This window comes from Pleurodeles waltl, unplaced genomic scaffold (assembly GCF_031143425.1).
Source record: "Pleurodeles waltl isolate 20211129_DDA unplaced genomic scaffold, aPleWal1.hap1.20221129 scaffold_86, whole genome shotgun sequence".
Classification (NCBI taxonomy): domain Eukaryota; kingdom Metazoa; phylum Chordata; class Amphibia; order Caudata; family Salamandridae; genus Pleurodeles; species Pleurodeles waltl.
The window spans coordinates 1,796,871-1,817,286 of record NW_027150400.1 but is presented as its reverse complement, the minus strand read 5'-3'; the positions used below and the strand labels follow the sequence as shown (position 1 = coordinate 1,817,286).

At 44.6% G+C, this 20,416-nt stretch overlaps 1 non-coding gene across 1 annotated transcript; it reads right to left on the bottom strand.

Moving 5' to 3' along the window:
* Positions 1 to 10,636: 10,636 nt before the first annotated feature.
* On the bottom strand, positions 10,637 to 10,708 carry TRNAD-GUC (transfer RNA aspartic acid (anticodon GUC)). The gene has a single exon. It is a non-coding gene; the product is annotated as a tRNA-Asp (tRNA).
* Between the last annotated feature and the right edge of the window lie 9,708 nt (positions 10,709 to 20,416).

Genomic DNA, 20,416 nt, shown 5'->3' with positions numbered 1-20,416 from the left:
CATGGCACTACCTGCCGAAGTGGGATCTTTTCTTGATTCAATTGTCATGGATATAATTGGCGATTTTCAATATGACTGTCTTTTGATATAATGTCAGCCTTTTTACAAGATTGCTAAATTCTACATTGACCGTTTTATTTGGCCTGCTTCAGCGTGTTATGCTTGTCAACTTAGACATTTAAGTACATATTTTAGTTAATTTTCAGTGCATTTATGCTGATATCTACACTTTGAACCAAGGGGAGGGTGTTGTGAGGTTGTTTTATCATCTTTTTATGGGCACATTATTTTAGCCATAGGTCTGCAGTTTGTGCCCTTTAGCCTAGAAAATAATTCATTTTATTATTTTAACAGAAGCCTTGTTTGGAAGTAATATTTTTATTCTTTTATCTATTACACTTTTAACCTAGAAATTGTTTTCATTCCTTAGCACAACATTTTTACTCTCTGCTTGCCCAAGGCTGTACACAATAATGTTGTCGGCACACAGAAGAACATCACATTCCCTGTAATTTCATGGAAACATATGTGTTTTTTATTTTAGGGCAGTTTTCTTAGAATACCAGATGTTTTATTAAAAAAACACTCCTTTGCCTCCTATACGTTGGAGGGAACTTTCAGCAACAAGTTGCCACATTATCCTGTTCACTTCATTGCAGCTGTCTGCTGAGACTAGATGTCTTTTCAGCCTACATGGGACAGGACTTTTGGTAGACCAACAGACCTCTTCGCTACTAGCATATTCAGGTATGGCGATGGTGTCTTCACAGGGGTCCTGAAGAGTGGATTGGGGCAAACACTGCTGTGCTCTAGTAGAACCTAAGTGGTGTAAGTAGGAATTCTGACATTTAGCATTGTAACAGTATGATGGGACTTTTTCTATGTTTTACTTTCTTTGTCACTGCACTGCTATTATTGTGTTTCATTATCCTTATTATTGAAGTACATGCCTTTTTTTATCTAGGATGCAGTTGATTCAATAAAATTCATTGAACCAAGCCCTGTTTATGTTTGTCTTTGCACATGTAAGGCGAATGTAACTTAGAGAAAAAGGGGTAAGATCTGTTCCACCACGGTTTCTGTGAGAAATCAGAATGTCATGGGCACGACTGCCACAAATCACTGCCACTTTCAGGTGCTGGTGAGGTACTGCTAGCTGGCCAGAAGGGTTAGGCTGACAGTTGTCACATGGTGTTGAATTGGACTCTGTTCCCCCACAATCCTGTGGTGCTGACGCCCAAATCCAGCAGTCTCATTGTTATAATGAGAGCCAACACAACACCATACCATACAATATTATACAACGACAGGCCATATTATGTCATACCATGTGGTACTAAACAATAGCAGGACATATTATACCACACCATACTTTACAATGACAGGCCATAGCAAATCATAACATTACTAGACAATGACAGGCCATATTATACTATACCATGCTACACAGTGACAGGCCATATTATACCATACCATGCCACGCTACACAATGACAGGCCATACCATACCATACTTTACAATCAGAGCCCATACCATACCATTTAAAACAATGGCAGCCCATACATACCATAATATACAATGGGAGTCCATACCACACTATATGCAATGACAGGCCATACTATACCATAATATAAAGTGAGAGCGCATACTATACTATACAATGAGAGACCATACCATAATATACAGTGATAGGCCGTACCATTCCATACTGTACAATGAGAGCCCATCCCATAATATACCATACGAAAGGCCATACTACACCATTCCATACAATACAATAATAGCCCAGCCCATCCCATCCCAATAACAAAAATAACACTGATACAGTCAGTGCTTGTTGCTTTATTTACCAATCCAGTATGGATTGGTAAATATTATTTTCAAAAGAAAGAAGCAAACACAAAAGCTCTTTTAAGGTGGACTGGCCAACAGCAATTCGCTGCCTGAACCTCTGCATATTTCTTTTTTTAAAGACTGCAGGTGGGGCGAGCAGGCAGCAAAGGGGAGCAGGAGGGTGGGAGGTGGACGCATAGGAAAGCAGAATGGAGCATGCTAAAGTTACCAGCAGAGAGTCAAGCTATGAAGTGCAGTAACACAAAGGGAGTTTATCGGGCTATAGGGTACAGCAATCACAACACGTCAATATGGGGCACGAGAAGCTGGCGTAAGGTTCATTAGAGCAAGAGGAGGAAGAGGAAGCGAACAGGACTATTAATGCTAGGTGGAACCCTAAGGAGCTCAAATGAAGAACCAGCCAACAATGAAGCTATGATGTACAAGAACAATGGGAGACGGGATATCGGGTTATAGGGGTGCTGAAAAACAATTAACTGCAGGGTAATAAAGTTGTACTTACCATACAAAGATGACCAGTGACAGAAATGCCCTGTTGGTAGAAGATTCTTTTCAGATGTCTCCTATGGATGGGGCAACTGCCTCCTGGGGACAGGAACATGCTTTCTGAGTACAACTGGGGTGTGGAGGTTGCATCTGCAGAAGGTCATTTGAGGATGACCGAATGTCTCAGAGGTCCTACAGGAGGTGCTTCTGCTTCTTGAATTCTGCAGCCAGAGGCCTCTCTCCCTTGATTGCAGTGGATGGTGTCGCCAGGTCTGAGGTTTTCTGGGGGTGTAGCTGCTACCTGGATCGGGGAGATGCCTGTTGGCTGGAGCCTACTGGAGTAGAGCCCTATGTCTGAGGCCTCCCAGGGCAGGGCTAAGGCGAACGGGGCTTGGTTCCTGCTACCAAAGGGGGGATTGAGGTCTCCCGTGGGCATGTGTCTGCTGCGTGAGGCCTCCTGTAGAAGGATCATGCTATCTAAGATCTCTGTGGGGGATGCTGGCTATTGGGGGGGTCGGGTCTTTCTGCCAAAGGTACATTTGGCAGTAGTGGGGTCTTTTGTGAGGGAGAGGATCAGCTGGGTGTCGTCTGCGTATGATACTATGTGGTGTGTCTGTGCGATGTTGGCAAGGGGGGCATGTAGACATTGAAGAGCGTTGGGCTGAGGGAGGATCCTTGAGGGACGCTACAGATGATCTTGGAGGCCTCTGACAGGAATGGCGGAAGGCGGACTCTCTGGGTTTTGCCGGTGAGAAATTATGAGATCCAGTTGAGAGCCTTGTTGCGGATTCCGGAGTTATGGAGTTGTGTGCGGAGGGTGTGATGACATACCATGTCGAAAGCGGCAGAGAGTTCCAGCAGGATGAGTGCTGCGGTTTCTCCTTTGTCGAGCATGGTCCTTAAGTCATCTGTGGCAGCAATGAGTGCAGTCTCAGTGCTGTGGTTTTTTCAGAATCCGGATTGGGAGGTGTTGAGCGCCTTACTGTCTTCTAGGAAACAGGAGAGCTGGGTGTTGACAACTTTTTCGATGACCTTGGCCGGGAAGGGGAGGAGGGAGATCGGCCGGTAGTTCTTCGGGTCATCTGGGTCCGCCTTGGGTTTCTTCAGTAGTGCGTTGACTTCTGCGTGTTTCCAGATTTCCAGGAAGGTGGCTGATTCGAAGGAGCTGTTGATGTGTCGCAGATGTGGGAGGGCGATGACGTTGCTAGCTTTGTTGAAGATGTGGTGAGGGCAGGGGTCCGATGGGGATCCGGAGTGGATGGAAGTGACGACTTCTGTGTTTTGTGGAGGAGGCTGGTGTTGCTCGGGCGTCGGGTTCGTGGATGTTTGTGGTCTGTTTGGGGTTGAATCTGTTGTGGATTTCTTCTATCTTGCGTCGGAAATGGGTGGCGAGGGAGTTGCAGAGATCTTGCAACAGAGAGGGTTCGTTGAATCAGGACTTGGGGTTTGAGAGATCTCTGACGATGCTAAAGAGTTCTTTACTGTTGTGGGCGTTGTTGTCTATGCGGTTCTTGAAGTGGGTTCTTTTGGTGGTGCGGATCAGTTGATGATGCTTGAAGATGGACTCCTTGAGTGCGATGTGGTTGGGTTCGGTGGGATCATGACGAAACGAGAAAAGAGGATGACAGCACACTAACGGAGAGCAAGAAAAATGAAAAGGGTCCAGAAAAGCAGCAAGGGTTGCACAGAAGCTTCCAGGGGAACATCGAAACAACAGAGAGCGACCAGGGAGAGGAAAAGGAGGAAGAAAATAATGGACCACAAGGAGAGAAGCCATTATCTGATGTTGGAGTCGGTCAGGAGCCAGCCACCAAGGAGGACACCGTGAAAAGACCACGCCACCTTCCTGGAGAAACGTGGCTGCACCAGGTACAATAATAAAGGAACGTGACCTGGGAACAGCGAATCTCCACCACACCATCTAATAGCGGAGGAACCATCCTAGAAGGAGAAGAAAAGAGAAGGAACCTTAATTAGATTATAAGACGATGCCTTCATATGTATATCATAAAACCAATAAATAAGCATCATCACCCATCCGACAATGCGTTGCCATAATAATTACAGCATTTATTGTTACACCACCCCTCTATGTGTTGAGCGCACTGAGGGGGCACAGCTGTCCGGCCCCCAGCTGGATCATGAACATAACCTGTCCATGTGTTGGAAACTCACTGGAGGGGGTGCCGGGGCACTCCTGTCTGGTCACGCTGGGGTTCTGTGCCCAAGTATGGTCTTAAAACACAGCATTGAACAGACTGAACTCAGCTCTGCCCATACATTGCAGGCTTACAGCAGTATGTGATTTGCACTCTGATTCCTTTGCCCCCATGGTCAAGGGAGCCCCTACCAGAAGGAGCTAACCTGCAGCATTAAGGCCACTAACCTGTGAAAAACCGGAATGATGCCGGACTTGCAGCCGGTCAATTTGCAACTACCCTGAGAGAAACAGCCTTTTACTTTGGCCTTAATCGGTGGCATGATGCTGTTGCGACTTTTTATTCTAAACGGTTGCCCCATCTCAGCAAGAAGGACTGATGCCCCTTCCACTGGCGCAACTGTGTTGGGAACGCTTGACACAGTATTTCGGAGCACAGGAGTGCAACTGGTCTTTATCGTTTAGACCGGTCATGGATTGTGTGCAGCCCGTGTTTCGTTGTCTTTGGTGCCTTTTCGAATGTGCACTGAAATTGTGTCTTTCTACGGGGTGCTCACTTTCATTGCCGCTGATATGTTGATGTTCTTGCTGAGGGCTCATTACCAGACATGCGTGTTGAGGGTGCATTTGCTACAGGGAAGCCTCTTATGAGCCGCCCTTTGTGGATCAAGTGGGTCTTGGCACTTTAACATCTGGCATCACACGTATGCTGCGGCCTTGGCTGGAGCTGAGGCTTTGGAGCGCGAGTGGTCTTTGGTTTTCCATGGCACTACCTGCCGAAGTGGGATCTTTTCTTGATTCAATTGTCATGGATATAATTGGCGATTTTCAATATGACTGTCTTTTGATATAATGTCAGCCTTTTTACAAGATTGCTAAATTCTAAATTGACCGTTTTATTTGGCCTGCTTCAGCGTGTTATGCTTGTCAACTTAGACATTTAAGTACATATTTTAGTTCATTTTCAGTGCATTTATGCTGATATCTACACTTTGAACCAAGGGGAGGGTGTTGTGAGGTTGTTTTATCATCTTTTTATGGGCACATTATTTTAGCCATAGGTCTGCAGTTTGTGCCCTTTAGCCTAGAAAATAATTCATTTTATTATTTTAACAGAAGCCTTGTTTGGAAGTAATATTTTTATTCTTTTATCTATTACACTTTTAACCTAGAAATTGTTTTCATTCCTTAGCACAACATTTTTACTCTCTGCTTGCCCAAGGCTGTACACAATAATGTTGTCGGCACACAGAAGAACATCACATTCCCTGTAATTTCATGGAAACATATGTGTTTTTTATTTTAGGGCAGTTTTCTTAGAATACCAGATGTTTTATTAAAAAAACACTCCTTTGCCTCCTATACGTTGGAGGGAACTTTCAGCAACAAGTTGCCACATTATCCTGTTCACTTCATTGCAGCTGTCTGCTGAGACTAGATGTCTTTTCAGCCTACATGGGACAGGACTTTTGGTAGACCAACAGACCTCTACGCTACTAGCATATTCAGGTATGGCGATGGTGTCTTCACAGGGGTCCTGAAGAGTGGATTAGGGCAAACACTGCTGTGCTCTAATAGAACCTAAGTGGTGTAAGTAGGAATTCTGACATTTAGCATTGTAACAGTATGATGGGACTTTTTCTATGTTTCACTTTCTTTGTCACTGCACTGCTATTATTGTGTTTCATTATCCTTATTATTGAAGTACATGCCTTTTTTTATCTAGGATGCAGTTGATTCAATAAAATTCATTGAACCAAGCCCTGTTTATGTTTGTCTTTGCACGTGTAAGGCAAATGTAACTTAGAGAAAAAGGGGTAAGATATGTTCCACCACGGTTTCAGTGAGAAATCAGAATGTCATGGGCACGACTGCCACAAATCACTGCCACTTTCAGGTGCTGGTGAGGTACTGCTAGCTGGCTGGAAGGGTTAGGCTGACAGTTGTCACACGGTATGGAATTGGACTCCGTTCCCCCACAATCCTGTGGTGCTGACACCCGAATCCAGCAGTCTCATTGTTATAATGAGAGCCAACATGACACCATACTATACGATATTATACAATGACAGGCCATATTATGTCATACCATGTGGTACTAAACAATAGCAGGACATATTATACCACACCATACTTTACAATGACAGGTCATAGCAAACCATAACATAACTAGAGAATGACAGGCCATATTATACTATACCATGCCATGCTACACAATGACAGGCCATACCATACCATACTTTACAATCAGAGCCCATACCATACCATTTTACACAATGGCAGCCCATACATACCATAATATACAATGGGAGTCCATACCACACTATATGCAATGACAGGCCATACTATACCATAATATAAAGTGAGAGCGCATACCATACTATACAATGAGAGACCATCCCATAATATACAGTGATAGGCCATACCATTCCATACAGTACAATGAGAGCCCATCCCATACTATACCATACGAAAGGCCATAATACACCATCCCATACAATACAATAATAGCCCATCCCATCCCGTCCCGTCCCACTAACAAAAATAACACTGATACAGTCAGTGCTTGTTGCTTTATTTACCAATCCAGTATGGGTTGGTAAATAATATTTTCAAAAGAAAGAAGCAAACACAAAAGCTCTTTTATGGTGGACTGGCCAACAGCAATTCGCTGCCTGAACCTCTGCATATTTCTTTTTTTAAAGACTGCAGGTGGGGCGAGCAGGCAGCCAAGGGGAGCAGGAGGGTGGGAGGTGGACGCATAGGAAAGCAGAATGGAGCATGCTAAAGTTACCGGCAGAGAGTCAAGCTATGAAGTGCAGTAACACAAAGGGAGTTTATCGGGCTATAGGGTACAGCAATCACAACACGTCAATATGGGGCACGAGAAGCTGGCGTAAGGTTCATTAGAACAAGAGGAGGAAGACTCGGCGAACAGGACTATTAATGCTAGGTGGAACCCTAAGGAGCTCAAATGGAGAACCAGCCAACAATGAAGCTATGATGTACAAGAACAATGGGAGACGGGATATCGGGTTATAGGGATGCTGAAAAACAATTAACTGCAGGGTAATAAAGTTGTACTTACCATACAAAGATGACCAGTGACAGAAATGCCCTGTTGGTAGAAGATTCTTTTCAGATGTCTCCTATGGATGGGGCAACTGCCTCCCGGGGCAGGAACATGCTTTCTGAGTACAACGGACTGTAGAGCTTGCATCTGCAGAAGGTCATTTGAGGATGACTGTCTGTCTCAGAGATCCTACAGGAGGTGCTTCTGCTTCTTGAATTCTGCAGCCAGAGGCCTCTCTCCCTTGATTGCAGTGGATGGTGTGGCCAGGTCTGAGGTTTTCTGGGGGTGTAGCTGCTACCTGGATCAGGGAGAGGCCTGTTGGCTGGAGCCTACTGGAGTAGAGCCCTATGTCTGAGGCCTCCTAGGGCAGGGCTAAGGTGAACGGGGCTTGGTTCCTGCTACCAAAGGGGGGATTGAGGCCTCCTGTGGGCACGTGTCTGCTGCATGAGGCCTCCTGGAGAAGGATCATGCTATCTAAGATCTCTTTGGGGGGTGCTGGCTATTGGGGGGTCGGGTCTTTCTGCCAAAGGTCTCTGGGGTGTCCTCAGTGCTTTAAATGGAAATATAAAAGTGCAGTTTATCACTATTTACAGTGCCTGTTGCTCCTGAAAAGTGCTGGTGCTCTTCAGTTAAATGTATTGTCGGAGGGCTGAGAAGTGCAGGAACCCTCCGTATCAAATGAAAGAAGTGCAGGTACTGAGTACCGGACAGTACCTGCCCTTTAAAGCCCTGAGTGTCCAGATTATATGTCATTGTGCAACCCCCATCTAAAGGGCCGTGCCTGGTCCCACCTTTCCAACGCAGGTGTCACCAGTCAATGTATTTATTCCAGATTGGCTTGGGTGGTATTTTATTCATCAAAAGCTGAAAATCTGGGCATAGAATGGTAAACTGCCTTTGTTATTTTCTTGCCTTTGCCTCTTTCTAAATTAAATATGTTGATTCATTCAGCTGTATGTTTGAAAATACAACTGCAAGAAGTACCAAAGTTGTTGAGGTATTTAATTCATTGCAAGGCGGTAATACATCTTGCTCAAATATATTGTTTTATTTTCAGCATGGTTTGACATTTGATTTTCTAGTTATTATGCTAAAGCAATCAACAGTACTGATTGCTTAAGGATAATAACTAGAAAGGGGTTAAGGAGACATGTTGCGTTCAAAAGGAAGATGCTATTTTTTGTCTGAGGAAGAGTTAAAAAATAATCCTGAGAATGTTCTACAATTTATTTTTCATCTGCCAGCCCTCGGCTATTCCAGAAAAGCAAAACGTAAACAAATTGCTGTGTTTTATTTCTGCTCCTTATACACACCCCGCTGTCACTTATGAAGTATTATTCTGGTGAAGCAGAGAAATGTGCCCCTCGAGGGAATCTTCTAGAGGTCTGTATACACAAGTGCTTAATTTGTAAATAAAAACGTGCCAGTGCCCAAAGCTCTCCTGTAAAACACGCGGCTGCTGTAATTAACTCTGCAAAGAGGGAATACTGAGGCAGCCTAATCCTGAAGTCATCTCTGGGCTCTTTTTACTCCATTTACAGCCACTCCCTGCACCTTCACCTCTCTCTTGCAGCTTTCCGCTATCTCCCGTTGTGACACTTTTTGTTTTTTCTCTTCCTCCGTCTTTCCCATATGTGTCTTTTGCTCGCAGTAAATGATTGAGGCAGAAAAATAAGTGCCGGTCCTCAAAAATAAGTGCTGGTGCCCGCACTGGAAACAACAAGTACAAATTAAGCACTGGGACAAACCAAAACCCCAGAGCGGATCATAACAACATGAGAGGTTACAAGAGCTGTTAATAGTAGGGAAATATTTTCCTGGAGAAAAACTGTCACTGAGATGTTACTCAGATTACGAATATTTACGTGGACAGAAAAAATCCTCTCAAGGATAAAGTTCCTGAACCAGAAGTTACTCTTGCTGTCAGTGGTTTATCTATTTGCCTGAAACGTTGTTATTAATGGTGGCAGGTCAAATGAAGAAGTAAAGCACGTAATGAAACAGTTCCAATTTTACAATAAAAAAAATATGTTCTAATAAAATAAAAAAGATGACATTTTGCCTGCGCGGAATCGAACCCTTTCATGAAATCTAACTCGACGCTTTCCTGACCGGTGATGGATCCCTGACCACTGGGACCCGGCACATTGTTGTTACTGCCTCTGTTTATAAGTCAAAATAGATGGGAAAAACACTCAGGTCTCTCCTCACTAAAGGGGGGAAATATCACCGGACGCACAAAATACACTACATTCGAGCAGACCTGGAAGAGGGAAATGTACTGCACCTTAAACACCCCGCACTCTGGGAGCTGCCAAGCCTGGGACTAGGAGACCCTCACTCCGCCTGCATACTGGAGAGTAAAACAGCAAGAACCAGTTAGCTACGAAGAGAAATACCCAGTACACCTCTAGGGGGTCAGTGCTTTTTCTGGGGATCCCTGCAGCTCATTCTAGGGCTCGACAAAGCTCTCCGGTGTCCCCGACTCCACCACGAGCACTTCATCCAGTCCAGGGTTTCGCTTTGGAGGCTCGGACCCCTCCCAATGTTAGTATTATAGACAGGACTACAAGTCCCAGAATACACTGCAAAAACCTGGCCTGGATTTAGTAACCTAGGAAGTATTAAAGCTCTGACGAGGGTGGCGAGGCGAGCACGTCCGGGTCACTGGTTCTTTGCTTGCACAATCTGCCTGCAACTTTTACACTTAAATAGATGGAACGTTTCACCTTTGTAGAAAACAAATCCTTATTCAGAGCCCACTCCAACATTTAATTTATTTAAAGTGAGAAAAACACTATCGTAGATGCATTTTATTTATTATGTAGTACTTTGATTTTATTTAAATATAATAGCCCTCCAGTACACGTTTTCTTTTTCGAGAAAGTACACAGTAACTTGACATGAAAAGGCAGACATCTTTTCCCAAGGGTGTAACATTTAAAAGATTGTCCGTGCTAGTTTTTGAAAGACATGATTACATTTCTAAAATGTTTACTTCGTTGCCAGAATCTCACTCCAAATTACATTTAAAATAGTAATCGTAATAGGTTAAAAAAAATGCTCTCCCCGTCGGGGAATTGAACCCCGGTCTCCCGCGTGACAGGCGGGGATACTGACCACTATACTAACGAGAAACTAGTACATGACTCTTTGATGAACTGCTACTTGTCGTGTTCTGCAACACGCCCACAGATGTCGGGTGATGAACAAACACACACTTTCACTGCACAAAACACACACACACAAACCTGCTGACCCTCAACACTTCACAACAACCTTCTCCCCTCCCAGCAGACGCTCTCAGCAGCTCCCAGCAGCATCACCTTCCACACTCACAACAAGCAGCTCCGGGGCTGCTTCAGCCGGGGGTGGGGGGCACCGGCCTCGCTCCTCAGCCCAGGGGCCCCCGGCTCTGTCTCATCAGGGGGGGTTGCACAAAGGGACTGAGGGGACACTCTCCCGCCCCCCCAGCTGGAGGAGGGAGCTGGACTGGGAGGGGAAGAGAGGAGGCGGGAAAAGCCAAGGTGTCTGAGGGGCTGAGAAAGGAGCTGCTTTAGATTGGAAAGCAGAGGAAACAGAGGAGACTGAGGAAAAGTCCTGGGAGCGGATTTGAAGCAGCGACCTCACCATGTCCGCTCCACCCACTGAGCTATCTAAAGCTGGGCTGTATGGAGGAGGCACCATGTGGTATGAGAAGTGGCCCCGGGTGCTGTCTATCTAGGCAGTTTCTAATCACAAACTCAAGGGCTTGATAAAGCTGTGAACCTACCAGATGATTTCACCGATAGGGAAAATGGCTGAGTAGACCGAATTTGATTATATATTTTCATTTATTATTTTTGGAATACAATAGTTAAGAAGGGGGTAATGTTATTATGTTTATTATGTTAAATGTACATAGCGCTCGTACAAAATAGGTTTCTTAGAGTTGAATCAGAGTTATATTTGGGTTTTGTTTTAATGTGATTTATTTAGAGTGCTTTATGTTTACTTGTGGGTATATCACTGTTGTGAGCGTTAATTTACTATTAATAACATCAAGGCGCTAGATGTGACTTATTGCTAATATTGACCCGTGTTTACGCTGCCTTCCATCTTGTTTAAACGTCATCTGATGTCTCGTAATATTATTGTTTATTCCGCTTCTAAAATAAACTTTAATAGTTTCACACTTGTCGGCACAAAAAGTTCTCAGAAAGTCTCCTGAATGTACTAAGCCAGGGACAGGTCCTGCTGGTCCTGGTTCTGTTAATGTTGCATCAGATGAACTCTAATTGTAACTGTAATTGTATTTATATAGAGCGTACTAGCCCTGAGGAGGCGTCAAAGCACTTTTCGGCGAGTAGCACGCTACTCCAGAACCAAAAGAATTCGTGGTGGATTAGAATAGGGAGATATGAGTACAACATTAGTATTAATTGATTTGAGCAGAGGATATGAGCGTTTGTTAGTAGGTTTTAATAAAATAATGGCGGGAAGAGGAGGGAAGAATCCAGAAGTGTTAATTGGGAGTTTATAGTAATAGGATGAGGGTTGGGATGAGTACCGGAGAGATGGAGGAGGGAAGAGTCTGTGGAGAGGGGTTAGGGAGATCATAGTAGCAGGAGGGGTTTTGGATGAGTGAAAGGTGAGATAAGTGAGGGAGAATTTAGTAGGGTTGCTTGGAAGATCATAGTAGTAAACTGAGGTTCGGGGTGACTGTGAGAATGTGGAGGTTGAAGAAAAAGTTGAGCAGGAAGCAGTTATAGAAAGTGGGGAAGAAGACCCCACAATAGAATTGCTGTGTTAGACGGCCCCTGTACAATACCACTTCTTAAGAAGTGCTGAATGCCACTCCACAGGTAATACCTGAGAATGCAGTGACCATGGGATCCTTGGTGGAGCCTCATGAGCCCCCAAGCTACACAGTGACCTCTGCCCCATCTCAGGCTCAGACTCCTGTAACAGTTGCAGTAAGTACCTTACCGTTACCTAGCAGCTCCAGCCAGCAACAGCAACAGTTTCCACGAACAGCAACAGTTTCCACGGTGTGCACGCTCTGGGAACTACTTGTCTTCACCCTGCACCAGAAGGACTGAAGAAATCTCCCGTGGAGTGACGGAGTCACTTCCCTCCTCCAGCAGGCACCTACTAAGATGACAACCGGTTCTCTTGGACCCCTCTCCTGGCGACAAGCCTGCTCTTTGGAACACAGGTGGTGGACCCCTTCGACACAGACTGTCCTAAGGTCCTGCTGTCCAAATTTAGAGGAGGTAAGAGCTTGCCTTCCCCATTTGCGACAGTACCCCTGTGCACCGTGCCATCTTCACCTCTTGAGGCCTCTGTGCACTATTTGCAAGAATCCTTCGTGCACAGCCTGGCACAGGTCCCTAGCTCTCTATCCTGTGACGCTCAACTCACTGAGTTGTTCTCCGGCGGCGTGGGACCTTCTTTTGTAGTGCTGCAGCAACCGCAATTTGCACCTTCTTTGTCCCAGTGTCCTGGGACCTCATTGGGTGCTGGCTGATCATCTGTGGGTTCCCTCCAGTGTTGGAAGCCTCCTCTGCCTCCTCAGTCCGATTTGAGGTCCCAAGTCCCTCCAGGGTCCAGGCAGCGCCATTTCCAAGCAATCCGCAACATTGCTTGAATAAAGGCTTGTTGGACGAATGCAGCGGTGCAACTCGCCTGCTTCCAACATCTCCACGTGGGACATCCTTTGCATCATGCAGGATCCCGCAGCCATCTTCTTTGGTGCTCTTCTGCAGACTTCTTCTAACCGGAGAATCCTCTCTTACACCATCTTCTAGGTTGGCAGGGGCTCCTGTCCTTCCTGGAATCTTCTGCGACTTCTGGACTTGGTCTCCTCTCTTTACAGGTCTTCAGGTCCAGGAATCCACTATTTGTTGCCTGCAGTCTTGCTTGGTTCTTGCAATAACTCTAATCACCACTTGTAGTGTGTCCTAAGGAAACTTGCAGTACTTTACTCCTACTTTCCTTCGCTCTAGGGTGGGGCGTTTTACTCACTTTTGTGGTTTTCTTACACTCCCAGCGATCCTCTACACACTACACTTGTCTAGGAGGGAATTTGTGATTCACATTCCACTTTCTTAGTATATGGTTTGTGTTGCCCCTAGACCTATTTCTTCCTATTGCATTCTATGGTATTTTCTATTGTTTGCACTATCCTATGACTACTTACTTACCTTATTTTGGTGTCTAGTGTATATATTGTGTATAATACTCCCCTCCAGAAGGTGTATTGCCTCTAAGATATTTATGTCCTTGTGTCACTAAAATAAAGTACCTTTATTTTTGGTAACACGGAGTATTGTCTTTTATTGTGTATAAGTACTCTGTAACTATAGTGGTATTGCAGGAGCTTTGCATGTCTCCTAGTTCAGCGTCAGCTGCTCTGCTATAGCTACCTCTATCAGCCTAAGCTGCTAGAACACGACTATATTTCACTAATAAGGGATAATTGGACCTGGTATAAGGTGTAATTATCTAAGGTACCCACTACAAACCAGGCCAGCCTCCTACAACACCTAGTTATAAAAAAACAAACGTCTTGCGATCAATAGTGACCTTTCATTTAAGGTACTCAGAAGCAGTTTCAAGGTCATTTTAGAGTTTCTCACAGCTCAAAAGGGTATATTTTGTAATATGTATTCATTTCCATGGACTCCATTGCTTGCTTTTACTCATAAGAAAGTGTCACTCAGTGTCACACATTTGGCCATTGAATATCACTCATAAGTACACTCAAACTGTAGAAATGTCCCACATAAGCCATTTGAAAACCTGGAAGATATGCATGGCCGTTCATACATGCCAACATTTTAGAACAGGAAAGTTGGAGATTTTGAAAAAAAATAATAATCAAGGGAATGTATTTTCCCTATTGACTTCTATTGTAGCAGAGGCAATTTTAAGCTGGAGACAGTAAAAATAAAGCCATTTCTGGCTTTAAAAATCATGGGCCTCCTGCCTGAATAGGGACTGAGGGCATATCTGTAACTATACATCACAGCCAAAGCTTATTTCATGGCCATGAAGGAGACCGGAGCACCAAGGACAGCCTTCCTGTAACACCATGCTGGTGAAGAGGCGCTCATGGTCATGTGAAGGGGACTGCAACGCCTGGCTGTGGAGTCCATCAGCGAGCTCTTTTCGATCCCAAGTCTACTGCGGCTTAGCTGCCAAGTTTGCACCGCTAGATTGTAAAATCCATCTGGCGAACAGTTCCAACTGCAGTCTGGGTGCACCAGCCAAGCTCCAGCTGTGTGACTGTTCTGTCAGACCCAGAGTCTCACAGGAGCATCAGGAGCATCAGGAGCATCAAACGTCCTGGGCCTCATGGGACAGAATACTTCTCTAAGCAGCGGTCCCAGGAGCAAGATGCACATTTCAAGTTTGCGCTCCAGAGCTGCATGCTACTCAGCATCTGCGTTTCCCTCAAGAGACAATGTGAAGATTGTTTCTGAGATGTGCCAGTCACATGAACTGTAATAAACTGGGCCCAGAGAAGGTTTCAGTGGGCATCACAGTCAACAAGTTTCTCGGTCAGGCTCACGCTGCCTGGGCACTGCAAGAAGATTAAGCCAATGAGTGCTGGCTGTGCATAAGCCACGCTGAAGTCAGAGCGCATCAGTCAACAGTAAGAGAAGGTAAGTGTGTGTGACAATGCATATCAGCGCGGCTATTTGCGGACACTCACTAAAATGCATTAGACTAGACTTGGCACAATTGCTCCAACTAAGGAGCCAACACCAACTCAGTGCTCCCCCTTCTGAACCAAGTGAGGCAGAAGACTGAAAACTGCACATTTTCCAGTCCCATGCACAAAGATAACACCCAGTACAAGTTTTTGTATTACACGTTTGAGTTGTATTCATTTCCAGACCATTATAAATTCCAAAATTGCGAAGACAAAACATAAATCGGATGAGCAACTCCCACTAGTATCAGGTAAACCTGAAAGCTGTGAAGACTCAGAGGCCGTGGGGGGTATACCCTAACTGCATGATCTGGCAAGCACATGCACCCCGGCCTTGGTGCTCAGATGATACAAGATCGCTGTTCCCCTACACACCAACACTATCTTCAAAGAGTCCAGTCTGTTATGAAAGAAGGCTACCAGATGGCTCCATGTGTCCAAGGAGTACCTGGGAGGGCGCATCCCATAGAAGGTGCTTTTCGGGACACAAATGTATGTTCCAGATGTTGATGACTCTGGAGCAGAGGCGGAAAACACACCTTTTGGCATAAATGAACGTGTCACTGTCTTTCAGGAATTACAACAGTTCCATGATGAAAACACGTCTGCCTGTGCTGCCTCCTTGGGAAAAAGGGATGCACCAATAACATCTATCAGCCGGATTCTGAAAGTTGGGGATCTAGTGTGAGAAAAGATTGCCATGAAAAAGGAGTTTGGGCCTTCATATCATGCACCGGTTCCAGTCCTGGGAATACATGGTACCAGAACTATTATTCTACCACCACTATGTGGTTCAAAAGAAAAACGCTTTGTCTCCATTGAAAATGTCAAGTTACACCATATGGCAGATTCTACACAGCAGACCTAGAGCAGGTCAAGGTAGTTCCTGAATCCCTCTCACTACAGGCCAGGAAGTTCCTCTACAGGTTTTAAGATACGATGCTGACAATACCCCGAGCGTGGGGAGGGTGGAAAATGATCTTTCATTGGAAACATTATCTTCATCTGCGACAAGAAACGTCCAAAACAATGAGCAATTGTACTCAAATTCAACCCAAACTGATGGAATTGTTTCTACGAATGCCAGTTCTCTATTTCCAAACACAGCTCCAGTCTTTGCACGAACTGCTTCTGGATCTTCTGCCGACATCAATGACTTTTTCACCGACTCATCCACTTCTTCTGCGACACCATTGTCAAGAGCACGTAGGCTGATAAATCAGTTCAAAATTAACTATTTTATTCATCCATGGAACTATCTATGGCTCATACTAACTGTACTTGGCATTCTCCTTTGATTTGGGTTTGTCATCGTCTTTTTCTAACTCATAGATGGTCATTACCTTCCTGAACACTCTGCAGTCGAACTGGTGGATGAGGTCCCAGAACCGCATCTTTCTTCATAAGGTCCATCAAGACTTGTCGGTAGTAAAAATTTCAGCTTTACCAATTCCTGATGGGGTTGTTTGGGATAAAGTATCTTTTGATATATTCGGCTCGACGGAGATTCTTCAAATTCCATATGTTTTCAAACTTTCAATGAATGATGTGATAACACCTGGAGTTGTTTCTGATGACTGGGCTGTAAAAACAGTTGATTCTGTCCTTTCTAAGCTTGGGTATTGTACTGTATTTGAAAGTGAAAATATTTACCAAACAAAAGAAAAATATGGAGATATGTGCTGCTATAATTATTATTGACATCATTTCATTCATAGAGCAAGTACCCTAAAGACCGTTTTTAATTATCCACTGTGGGAACATTGTCCTACCTCACCTGTGGGGAGTTCTAAAACATACATGGAAAAGTTAACATATTTTTCCGGGGATAATGTTAAAAATGCTGAGTCCTATTATTTTAAATTGCCTTCAATGGAAATGCACAATGTATTTTTAATGGACACACAATTGATTTATTCTGATTTCTTTGTTTTCCAGTTGGCTAAAGAAGACTATGAATTTTGGATGAAGTCGAGTGACTTAAAGAGTGTTTGGGGAACTAAAAATTAGCAAATACAGGAAAGGGAAGCTTTATTTAGAGCATGCCCGATACCTTTACAAATTATAATTTTAAATGACACCGTGCAGCAAACAAGTTGCCTAGGCTTGGCAAAAATGAAAGAATTTAATGCACCCAGTACCCCCATTCCTGCAACATTTTACAAATGGCAAAATTATATAAATGCAACTGATGAATAGCTCGATAGGTGGGTCTAGAAAGGAACATTTAACAGAACAATTTGAAGTCCTGTTAGGTAGTTTTTGTGGCCAGTGGATACAAATGGTTGTCATGCACATTTTGTAAGCTCCACCGTGGGTTTGGAGTGAGCAGACCAGACTCTCGTTATGTGTCATCAGAACATTCGGTAATGTGCTCTTCCCCCCACGCAACTATTGAAAGTAGCAGACATTTGGCCTCATGTTGCTACTTCTAATGTACATTTTGACAGCTAAGCAGAGTAAAAGCTCTATTGTTTCAGAAACATCTGCCCCCGAGACCTTTGCACTCCAAGTAGCGAGGTCATCTGAGGAGATACTATCCCTTTAAATACAAACTTTCTGAGACACTTGGGTGAACTCATGGGACAAATTTTCAATGTGTCCAATACTGCTGGGATTGTACATTTCTTTAAGGCTGTTGGTTCTGGGTTCATCAGCACCTTTTCCTCTATATTTGGTATCATGCCTTCAGCCATTCAATCAATCTTTTCAGGCATTTTTGGGGAATTCCCAATTACTTTGGCCTTAATTGGTGGCATGCTGCTGTTGCTATTTTTTATTCTAAACGGTTGCCCCATCTCAGCAAGAAGGACTGAAGCCGCTTCCACTGGAGCAACTGTGTTGTGAACGCTTGATGCAGTATTTCGGAGCACTGGAGTGCAACTGGTCTTTATCGTTTAGACCGGTCATGGATTGTGTGGAGCCCGTGTTTCGTTGTCTTTGGTGCCTTTTCGAATGTGCACTGAAATTGTGTCTTTCTACGGGGTGCTCACTTTCATCGACGCTGATATGTTGATGTTCTTGCTGAGGGCTCATTACCAGACATGCGTGTTGAGGGTGCGTTTGCTACAGGGAAGCCTCTTATGAGCCGCCCTTTGTGGATTAAGTGGGTCTTGACACTTTAACATCTGGCATCACACGTATAATGCGGCCTTGGCTAAAGCTGAGGCTTTGGAGCGCGAGTGGTCTTTGGTTTTCCATGGCACTAACTGCCGAAGTGGGATCTTTTCTTGATTCAATTGTCATGGATATAACTGCCGATCTTCAATATGACTGTCTTTTGAAATAATGTTGGCAATCGGCCTTTTTACAAGATTGCTAAATTCTAAATTGACCGTTTTATTTAGCCTGCTTCAGCGTGTTATGCTTGTCAACTTAGACATTCAAGTACATATTTTAGTTCATTTTTATCTCAGTGCATTTATGCTGACATCTGCACTTTGAACCAAGGGGAGGGTGTTGTGAGGTTTTATTATCATCTTTTTATGGGCACGTTATTTTAGCCATAGGTCTACAGCTTGTGCCCTTTAGCCAAGAAAATAATTCATTTTATTATTTTAACAGAAGCCTTGTTTGGAAGTGATATTTTTATTCTTTTATCTATTACACTTTTAACCTAGAAATTGTTTTCATTTCTTAGCACAACATTTTCACTCTCTGCTTGCTCAAGGCTGTACACAATAATGTTGTTGGCACACAGAAGAAAATCACATTCCCTGTAATTTCACGGAAACATATGTGTGTTTTATTTTAGGGCAGTTTTCTTAGAATACCAGATGTTTTATTTAAAAAACACTCCTTTGCCTCCTATACGTTGTAGGAAGGTAGCCTCTTTCTAGCCTTGTTACCCCCACTTTTAGCCTGTTTGTGAGTATATGTCAGGGTGTTTTTACTGTCTCACTGGGATCCTGCTAGCCAGGGCCCAGTGCTCATAGTGAAAACCCTATGTTGTCAGTGTGTTTGATATGTGTCACTGGGATTCTGCTAGGCAGGACCCCAGTGCTCATAAGTATGTGGCCTATACGTGTTCCCTGTGTGGTGCCTAACTGTATCACTGAGGCTCTGCTAACCAGAACCTGTGTTTATGCTCTCTCTGCTTTATAAAATTGTCACTGCAGGCTAATGACTAATTTTACCAATTCTCATTGGCACACTGGAACACCCATATAATTCCCTTGTATATGGTACCTAGGTACCCAGGGTATTGGGGTTCCAGGAGATCCCTATGGGCTGCAGCATTTCTTTTGCCACCCATAGGGAGCTTAGACAATTCTTACACAGGACTGCCACAGCAGCCTGAGTGAAATAACATCCACGTTATTTCACAGCCAGTTTTCACTGCACATAAGTAACTTATAAGTCACCTATATGTCTAACCCTCACTTGGTGAAGGTTAGGTGCCAAGTTACTTAGTGTGTGGGCACCCTGGTACTAGCCAAGGTGCCCCCACATTGTTCAGGGCAAATTCCCCGGACTTTGTGAGTGCGGGGACACCATTACACGTGTGCACTACACATAGGTCACTACCTATGTGTAGCTTCACAATGGTAACTCAAAACATGGCCATGTAACATGTCTAAGATCATGGAATTGTCCCCCCATCCATGATCCCCCGGGACTCTAGCACAGAACCCGGGTACTGCCAAACTGCCTTTCCAGGGATTCCACTGCAGCTGCTGCTGCTGCCAACCCCTCAGACAGGTTTCTGCCCTCCTGGGGTCCAGGCAGCCCAGTCCCACGAAGGCAGAACAAAGGATTTCCTCTGAGAGAGGGTATTACACCCTCTCCCTTTGGAAATAGGTGTGAAGTGCTGGGGAGGAGTAGCCTCCCCCAGCCTCTGGAAATGCTTTGCCTCTGCATAAGCCAGTCTACACTGGTTCAGGGATCCCCCAGCCCTGCTCTGGCGTGAAACTGGACAAAGAAAAGGGGAGTGACCCCTCCCCTGACCAGTACCTCCCAGGGGAGGTGCCCAGAGCTCCTCCAGTGTGTCACAGACCTCTGCCATCTTGGATTCAGAGGTGTTGTGGCACAATGGACTGCTCTGAGTGGCCAGTGCCAGCAGGTGACGTCAGAGACCCCTCCTGATAGGTGCTTACCTCTTTCAGTAGCCAAGCCTCCTTTCTTAGTAGCCAAACCTCATTTTCTG